General features: G+C 39.9%; 2 non-coding genes across 2 annotated transcripts; one reads left to right on the forward strand and one right to left on the reverse strand.

Annotated features, from left to right (window-relative positions):
• Positions 1-236: 236 nt before the first annotated feature.
• LOC130959475 (small nucleolar RNA R71) lies at positions 237-344 on the reverse strand. Its single transcript, XR_009078552.1, has one exon. It is a non-coding gene; the product is annotated as a small nucleolar RNA R71 (small nucleolar RNA).
• A 7113-nt stretch (positions 345-7457) lies between these two features.
• LOC130959765 (small nucleolar RNA R71) lies at positions 7458-7561 on the forward strand. The gene has a single exon (XR_009078832.1). It is a non-coding gene; the product is annotated as a small nucleolar RNA R71 (small nucleolar RNA).
• The last annotated feature ends 2303 nt before the right edge of the window (positions 7562-9864 follow it).

The raw sequence follows: 9864 nt of genomic DNA on the forward strand, positions 1-9864 counted from the left end.
TTCCATGGACTTCCAATGGAAGATCCTCATCAGTTCTTAGCTGAATTCTTGCAAATCTGTGACATAGTCAAGACTAATGGGGTTAACCCTGAGGTCTACAGACTGATGCTATTCCCTTTTGCTGTAAGAGACAGAGCTAGAATATGGTTGGATTCTCAACCTAAAGAAAGCCTGGACTCTTGGGAAAAGCTAGTCAATGCCTTCTTGGCAAAGTTCTTTCCACCACAAGATGGAGTAAGCTTAGAGTGGAAGTCCAAACCTTCAGACAGAAGGATGGAGAATCCCTCTATGAAGCTTGGGAAAGATACAAACAATTAATCAGAAAATGTCCTTCTGACATGCTTTCTGAATGGAGCATCATAGGTATTTTCTATGATGGTCTCTCTGAACTATCCAAGATGTCTTTGGATAGCTCTGCTGGAGGATCTCTTCATCTGAAGAAGACGCCTGCAGAAGCTCAAGAATTGATTGAAATGGTTGCAAATAACCAATTCATGTACACTTCTGAAAGGAATCCTGTGAACAATGGGACTAGTCAGAAGAAAGGAGTTCTTGAGATTGACACTCTGAATGCCATATTGGCTCAGAACAAGATATTGACTCAACAAGTCAATTTGATTTCTCAAAGTCTGTCTGGAATGCAAAATGTACCAAACAGTACTAAGGATGCTTCATCTGAGGAAGAAGCTTATGATCCTGAGAACCCTTCAATGGAAGAGGTGAATTACCTAGGAGAACCCTATGGAAACACCTATAATTCTTCATGGAGAAATCACCCAAATTTTTCATGGAAGAATCAAGAGAGACCTCAACAAGGTTTCAATAACAATAATGGTGGAAGAAACAGGTTTAGCAATGGCAAGCCTTTTCCATCATCTTCTCAGCAACAGACAGAGAGTTCTAAGCAGAATACTTCTGACTTAGCAACAATGGTCTCTGATCTAATAAAAACCACTCAAAGTTTCATGAATGAAACAAGGTCCTCCATCAGAAATTTGGAAGGACAAGTGGGACAGCTGAGCAAGAAAATTACTGAACTCCCTCCTAGTACTCTTCCAAGTAATACAGAAGAAAATCCAAAAGGAGAGTGCAAAGCCATAAACATGGCCGAATATGGAGAGGAAAGAGAAGAGGAGGACGCCACTGAGGAAGACCTCAGTGGGCGTGTACCAATCTCCTCTGAGTTCCTCAATGAGGAACAATGGGAATCTGAGGCTCAAAATGAGACCATAGAGATTCCATTGGACTTACTTCTGCCATTCATGAGCTCTGATGAGTATTCTTCCTCTGAAGAGGATGAGTATGTCACTGAAGAGCAAGTTGCTAAATACCTTGGAGCAATCATGAAGCTAAATGACAAGTTATTTGGAAATGAGACTTGGGAGGATGAACCACCTTTGCTCACTAAAGAACTGGATGACTTGTCTAGGCAGAAACTGCCTCTAAAGAGGCAAGATCCTGGGAAGTTTTCTATACCTTGTACCATAGGCACTATGACCTTCAAGAAGGCCTTGTGTGACTTAGGGTCAAGTGTAAACCTCATGCCCCTCTCTGTAATGGAGAAATTAGGGATCTTTGAGGTGCAAGCTGCAAGAATCTCATTAGAGATGGCAGACAATTCAAGAAAACAAGCTCATGGACTTGTAGAGAATGTTTTGGTGAAGATTGAAGACCATTACATCCCTACTGATTTCATAGTCCTAGAGACTGGGAAGTGCATGGATGAATCCATCATCCTTGGCAGACCCTTCCTAGCCACAGCAAAGGCTGTGATTGATGTTGATAGAGGAGAGTTGATCATTCAAGTGAATGGAGAATCCTTGGTGTTTAAGGCCCAAGGACATCCCTCTGTCATCATGGAGAGGAAGCATGAAGAGCTTCTCTCAAAACAGAGCCAAGCAGAGCCCCCACAGTCAAACTCTAAGTTTGGTGTTGGGAGGCCACAACCAAACTCTAAGTTTGGTGTTGAACCCCCACATTCAAACTCTAAGTTTGGTGTTGGGAGGTTCCAACACGGTTCAGAGTATTTCTGAGGCTCCATGAGAGTCCTCTGTCAAGCTAATGACATTAAAGAAGCGCTTGTTGGGAGGCAACCCAATGTTTTATAATTAACTATTTTCTTTTGTTATTTTATCTTTTTTGTAGGTTGATGATCATAAGAAGTCACAAAAACAATGAAAAAAGCAAAAACAGAATGAAAAACAGGAAGAAAAACAGCACACCCTGGAGGAGAAGAAGCTGGCGTTCAAACGCCAGTAATGCTAGCTGTTGGGCGTTTAACGCCCAGTCTGGCACCATTCTGGGCGTTTAACGCCAGAAAGGGGCACCAGACTGGCGTTAAACGCCAGTAAAGGGCAACAACCTGGCGTTAAATGCCAGGAATGGGCACCAGCCCGGCGTTTAACGCCAGAAATACCTCAAAACGTGATTTTGAGCAACTTTTGGTGCAGGGATGACTTTTCCTTGACACCACAGGATCTGTGGACCCCACAGGACCCCACCATCACTCTCTCTCTTCTTCCCCCATTCACCAATCACCTCAATACCTCTTCCCCAAAAACCCTTCACCTATCAAATCCTATCTTTCTCTTCACCACTCACATCCATCCTTCATAAAACCCCACCAACCTCACCCTTCAAATTCAAACCACTTTCCCTCCCAAACCCACCCATCATGGCCGAACCATTACCCCCCTCTCTCCTATATATACCCTTCTTAAACCCTTCATTTTCACACAACCTAAACACCCCTTCTTTCCCTTCTTGGCCGAACACACCACCTTCCCCCTCTTCCTCATTTCTTCTTCTTCTACTCTCTTCTTTCTTCTTTTGCTCGAGGACGAGCAAACATTTTAAGTTTGGTGTGGTAAAAGCATTGCTTTTTCATAACCATTTATGGCATCCAAGGCCGGAGAAACCTCTAAAAAGAGGAAAGGGAAGGCAAAAGCTTCCACCTCCGAGTCATGGGAGATGGATAGATTCCTCTCAAGGGTGCATCAAGTCCACTTCTATGAAGTGTGGCCTTGAAGAAGGTGATCCCCGAAGTCCCCTTTTCACTCAAAAAGGGTGAATATCCGGAGATCCGCCATGAGATCCGAAGAAGAGGTTGGGAAGTACTCACCAACCCCATTCAACAAGTCGGAATCTTGATGGTTCAAGAGTTCTATGCCAATGCATGGATCACCAAGAACCATGACCAAAGTGTGAACCCGAATCCAAAGAATTATCTCACTATGGTTCGGGGGAAATACTTGGATTTTAGTCCGGAGAGTGTGAGGGTGGCGTTCAACTTGCCTATGATGCAAGGAGATAAGCATCCTTACACTAGAAGGGTCAACTTTGATCAAAGGTTGGACCAAGTCCTCACAATCATATGTGAAGAGGGCGCACAATGGAAGCAAGATTCAAGAGGCAAGCCGGTTAAATTAAGAAGGCATGACCTCAAGCCCGTGGCTAGAGGATGGTTAGAGTTCATTCAACGCTCAATCATTCCCACTAGCAACCGGTCTGAAGTTACCATAGACCGGGCCATCATGATTCATAGCATCATGATTGGAGAAGAAGTGGAAGTTCATGAGGTTATAGCCCAAGAACTCTATAAAGTGGCGGACAAGACCTCCACTTTGGCAAGGTTAGCCTTTCCTCATCTCATCTGTCACCTCTGTTATTCAGTTGGAGTTGACATAGAGGGAGATACCCCCATTGATGAGGACAAGCCCATCACCAAGAAAAGGATGGAATACACAAGAGACCCCTCTCACCATGAGATCCCTGAGATTCCTCAAGGGATGCACTTTCCTCCACAAAATTATTGGGAGCAATTAAACACCTCCCTAGGAGAGTTGAGTTCCAACATGGGACAACTAAGGGTGGAGCATCAAGAACACTCCATTCTCCTCCATGAAATTAGAGAAGATCAAAGAATCATGAGGGAGGAGCAACAAAGACAAGGAAGAGACATTGAGGAGCTCAAGCACTCCATAGGATCTTCAAGAGCAAGAAAGAGCCGCCATCACTAAGGTGGACCCATTCCTTGATTTCCTTGTCCTTTATTCTTCTGTTTTTCGATTTTTATGCTTTATGTTTGTCCATGTTTGTGTCTTGTGATCATTAGTGTCTTAGTGTCTATGCCTTAAAGTTATGAATGTCCTATGAATCCATCACCTTTCTTTAATAAAAACGTGCTTAATTGAAAAGGAAAGAATTGCATGAATTCTGAATTTTATAATAGTTTAATTATTTTGATGTGGTGGCAACACTTTTGTTCTCTGAATGTATGCTTGAACAGTGCATATGTCTTTTGAATTTGTGGTTCATGAATGTTGGCTCTTGAAAGAATGATGAAAAAGGAGACATGTTACTGAGGATCTGAAAAATCATTAAAAATGATTCTTGAAGCAAGAAAAAGCAGAAAAAAAAAAGAAGAAGAGAAAAAAAGGAAAAAACCGAAAAAAAAAGAGAAAGAAAAAGAAAGAATAAGAGTTGTGATCCAAGGCAAATAAGAGTGTGCTTAAGAACCCTGGACACCTCTAATTAGGGACTTTAGCAAAGCTGAGTCACAATCTGAAAAGGTTCACCCAATTATGTGTCTGTGGCATGTATGTATCCGGTGGTAATACTGGAAGACAGAGTGCTTTGGGCCACAGCCAAGACTCAATAAATAGCTATGTTCAAGAATCATCATACTTTACTAGGAGAATCATTAACACTATCTGGATTCTGAGTTCCTAAAGAAGCCAATCATTCTGAATTACAAGGGATAGAGTGAGATGCCAAAACTATTCAGAGGCAAAAAGATAAAAGCCCCGCTCATCTAATTAATACTGATCTTCATAGATGTTTTTGGAGTTCATTGCATATTCTCTTCTTTTTATCTTATTTGATCTTCAGTTGCTTGGGGACAAGCAACAACTTAAGTTTGGTGTTGTGATGAGCGGATAATTTGTATGCTTTTTGGCATTGTTTTTAGTATGTTTTTAGTATCTTTTAGTTAGTTTTTAGTATATTTTTATTAGTTTTTAATTAAAATTCACTTTTCTGGACTTTACTATGAGTTTGTGTGTTTTTCTGTGATTTCAGGTATTTTCTGGCTGAAATTGAGGGACCTGAGCAAAAATCTGATCCAGAAACTCAAAAGGACTGCAGATGCTGTTGGATTCTGACCTCCCTGCACTCGAAGTGGATTTTCTGGAGCTACAGAAGCCCAATTGGCGCGCTCTCAACGGCGTTGGAAAGTAGACATCCTGGGCTTTCCAGCAATATATAATAGTCCATACTTTGCCCAAGATTTGATGGCCCAAACCGGCGTTCAAAGTCACCTCAAGAAATTCCAGCGTTAAACGCCGGAACTGGCACCTAATTGGGAGTTAAACGCCCAAACTGGCACTAAAGCTGGCGTTTAACTCCAAGGAGAGTCTCTACACGAAAAAGCTTTATTGCTCAGCCCAAGCACACACCAAGTGGGCCCGGAAGTGGATTTTTATGTCATTTACTCATCTATGTACTAGTTTTCTATAAGTAGGACCTTTTACTATTGTATTTAGAGAGACTTTGGTAGCTATCTTCGTTTTATGCTATCTTAGACCTTTGGAGGCTGGCCATTCGGCCATGCCTAGACCTTGTTCTTATGTATTTTCAACGGTGGAGTTTCTACACACCATAGATTAAGGTGTGGAGCTCTGCTGTACCTCGAGTATTAATGCAATTACTATTGTTCTTCCATTCAATTCCGCTTGTTCTTTGTCCAAGATATCACTTGTTCTTCAACATGATGAAGGTGATGATTGACGCCCATCACCATTCTCACCCATGAACAAAGTGACTGACAACCACTCTTGTTCTACAAGCATCTGAGGCTTAGTGAATATCTCTTGGATTCGTTAATCGGAATCTTCGTGGTATAGGCAGGACCTGATGGCGGCATTCAAGAGAATCCGGAAGGTCTAAACCTTGTCTGTGGTATTCTGAGTAGGATTCAATGATTGAATGACTGTGACGTGCTTCAAACCTGTAACATACTGGGCGTTAGTGACAGACGCAAAAGAGGGATTCTATTCCGGTAGGGGAGGGAACCAAACCGGTGATTGGCAGTACTGTGACAGAGTGCGTGCATTAGCTTTCACTGCGCGGATGGGAGGTAGCTGCTGACAACAGTGAAACCCTACACGAGCTTGCCATGGAAAGGAGTAAGAAGGATTGGATGAAGGCAGTAGGAAAGCAGAGAGACGGAAGGGAAGGCATCTTCATACACTTGTCTGAAGCTCTTACACCAATGATATGCATAAGTATCACTATCTTTATCTTTTATATTATTTTCGTTCATCATCATATATATTTGAGTTTGCCTGACTAAGATTTACAAGATGACCATAGCTTGCTTCAATGCTAACAATCTCCGTGGGATCGACCCTTACTCACGTAAGGTATTACTTAGACGACCCAGTGCACTTGCTGGTTAGTTGTGCGAAGTTGTGTAATGCCATGGAATTGAACCACCAAGTCTTTTGGAGTTCATGACCGGGGATTATGAGAGTTGTGAAAAAGTATTGTTCACAATTTCGCGCACCACCTATATATGAGCCTTAGATTCCTTTAGGTTCTCAGTAGGGAACTCCTTTCTGTCTGGAGGACGTCCCATGAGATCTTCCTCATTGGGATTTACGTCCTCCCCTTCCTCTTTGGATTCAGCCATATTGATAATATCAATGGCCTTGTACTCTCTTTTTGGATTCTCTTCTGTATTGCTTGGGAGAGTACTAGGAGGAGTTTCAGTGATTTTCTTACTCAGCTGACCCACTTGTGCCTCCAAATTTCTAATGGAGGACCTTGTTTCACTCATGAAACTTAAAGTGGCCTTTGATAGATCAGAGACTATGTTTGCTAAGCTAGAGGGGCTCTGCTCAGAATTCTCTGTCTGTTGCTGAGAAGATGATGGAAAAGGCTTGCTATTGCTAAGCCTGTTTCTTCCACCATTATTAAAGCCTTGTTGAGGCTTTTGTTGATCCTTCCATAAGAAATTTGGACGATTTCTCGATGAGGAATTATAGGTGTTCCCGTAGGGTTCACCCATGTAATTCACCTCTGCTATTGCAGGGTTCTCAGGATCATAAGCTTCTTCTTTAGAAGATGCCTCTTTAGTACTGTTGGATGCATTTTGCCATCTATTCAGACTATGAGAAATCATGTTGACTTGCTGAGTCAACATTTTGTTCTGAGCCAATATGGAATTCAGAGTATCAATTTCAAGAACTCCCCTTTTCTGAGGCATCCCATTACTCACAGGATTCTTCTCAAAGGTGTACATGAATTGGTTATTTGCAACCATGTCAATAAGTTCTTGAGCTTCTGCAGGCATTTTCTTTAGGTGAATGGATCTACCTGCATAATGGTCCAGTGACATCTTAAAAAGCTCAGATAGACCATCATAGAATATATCTAAAATGGTCCACTCTGAAAGCATGCCAGAAGGACACTTTTTGGTCAACTATTTGTATCTTTCCCAAGCTTCATAGAGGGATTTACCATCTTTTTGTTTGAAGGTCTGAACATCCACTCTAAGCTTGCTCAGCTTTTGAGGAGGAAAGAACTTAGCCAAGAAGGCCATGACCAGCTTATCCCAAGAGTCCAGGCTATCTTTAGGTTGTGAGTCCAACCATGTTCTAGCTCTGTCTCTTACACTAAAGGGGAAAAGCATGAGCATGTAGACTTCAGGATCTACTCCATTAGTCTTAACAATATCACAGATATACAAGAATTCAGTTAAAAACTGATAGGGATCTTCTGATGGAAGTCCATGAAACTTGCAGTTCTATTCCATTAGAGCAACTAGTTGAGGCTTCAGCTCAAAATTGTTTGCTCCAATGGCAGGGATTGAGATGCTTCTTCCATAAAAGTTGAAAGCAGGTGTAGTATAATCACCAAGCATCCTCCTTGCATTATTGTTGGGTTCGGTTATGTCTCTTTCTTTTTCGAGATTCTCTGTAAGGTTTTCTCTAAATTGTTGTGCTTTAGCTTCTCTTAGCTTCTTTTTTAGAGTCCTTTCAGGTTCAGGATCTGCTTCAACAAGAATGTCCTTGTCTTTGCTCCTGCTCATATAAAAAAGAAGAGAACAGAAGAGAAGAGGAATACTCTATGTCACAGTATAGAGATTCCTTTATGTGAGTAGAAGAAGAAAAGAATAGAAGAGGGATGAGAAAAATTCGAACACAGAGGAGAAGAGAGGGTTCAAATTTTTAGATGAAGAGAAGAGTTAGTAAATGAATAAATAGAAGAAGATGAGAGAGAGAATTTGAATATTATTTTTGAAAAATTAGTGATTTTCGAAAATTAAGAGAAGAAATAAAATTAAAATTAAAATTTGAAACAATTAGTTAATTAAAAGAATTTTGAAAAAGAGTGAGGGTGATATTCGAAAATTAGAAAGAGAAAAGTAGTTAAGTGGTTTTGAAAAAGATAAGAAACAAACAAAAAGTCAATTAGTTAATTGAAAAAGTATGTTTGTAATGTGTGCTTGTTTGTGTTTGTTGATTCTTGAGTATGTTAATGATTAAAGTAACTCAGAACTGAGGTCTGTAACCATCTGATTTGTGTAACCGAGGAACGGTTAATGAAATTGAGGACTAATATAACTAATGTAAACATAGCTAAATAGTTTAAAGTAAGACTTAAGGAGTTTTTAAAAGGTTTAATAAAGGTTTTATTAAGATAAATCATCCCTTGTTATAAATTGATTATTTGCATTTTATTCATTACTTTTACAGCATTTCCATTCTCTACTGAGAACGTGTGGTTTGTTCTCGCCCCAAAATTTTTCACCCTTTCCGTGACATAGGTTCGAAGACTCAATATGAAGTCGCGGACAAATAGTTGGAATTGTTTATAAGTTAAGTTATTTTCGTAGAGTTCCATCGCCTTTGTTGCTTAAGATTTTATTTTATACAGAGGGATAAGAGTTATATCTGAGCTTTATTTAAATTATTTTGTATAACATTTATTATTATTAATAATTATGTGATTATTATTACTTGGTGATCTTTTATATATGATTTTGATATACAAGAACAAAATTTCCTAAAATTTTCTTAAAAATTGAAACGCGTGTTGACGTAAAAGCTCAATATTAAATAGATAATATAGAAAAACAAGCTAGTAACGCCTTACTTTTGGTACGATCATGACATGCTAGAAGTTGGGTCATTACACATTTACTGTACTGGAACCCATGGGTTGGGAGTTCTCATTCTGTATATATATCCTTTATTTTTCAGATGCAGGTCCTGGTGCTCCTCAGTGAGCTGGAGTTCGTCTGAAAGATAGCGAAGTTTATCTTGACTCTACTTTGTACTTGATTAGAATCTCTCCCCTTATTTTGAAAAACATGTAATGATGTATGTATTTCTTTTGAACCTTTGCCTATAGAGGCTTTGATGTATCTTTGGGAGAGTTAGGATTTGTTATCAACTATTTTTAATTCTGTAACCCTAGCTGGACTAAACTTCACAGGTCATGTCTTGTGGCTATTACACTTATGTTTATATATATTGTCTTTACTCTATTATTTCTTTAAGTTTTTTATTTTACTTTGTTTCACGAACATGCTATATCCTCGATACATGTGTGTTGGCGCTCGCGATTTTCTTTTTCTTTTTTCAGGCTTCTAGTTTAATACTTTCTTCAAGTTATATATGTATTACAACTCCACCTTGAGTCGTAGCACCTTAATATCATTAACTTATGTATCGAGTATAAGGATATGAATATTAAGGTATTACACTCAAGCTCAAGAATCGGAGATAACTAGGCTTTTGTCATGTGCTGACAAGGACCAATAAAGAGAAGTAAGACAGAACACTAAAGGACTATCAA

Source organism: Arachis stenosperma, chromosome 10 (assembly GCF_014773155.1).
Source record: "Arachis stenosperma cultivar V10309 chromosome 10, arast.V10309.gnm1.PFL2, whole genome shotgun sequence".
Classification (NCBI taxonomy): Eukaryota; Viridiplantae; Streptophyta; class Magnoliopsida; order Fabales; family Fabaceae; genus Arachis; species Arachis stenosperma.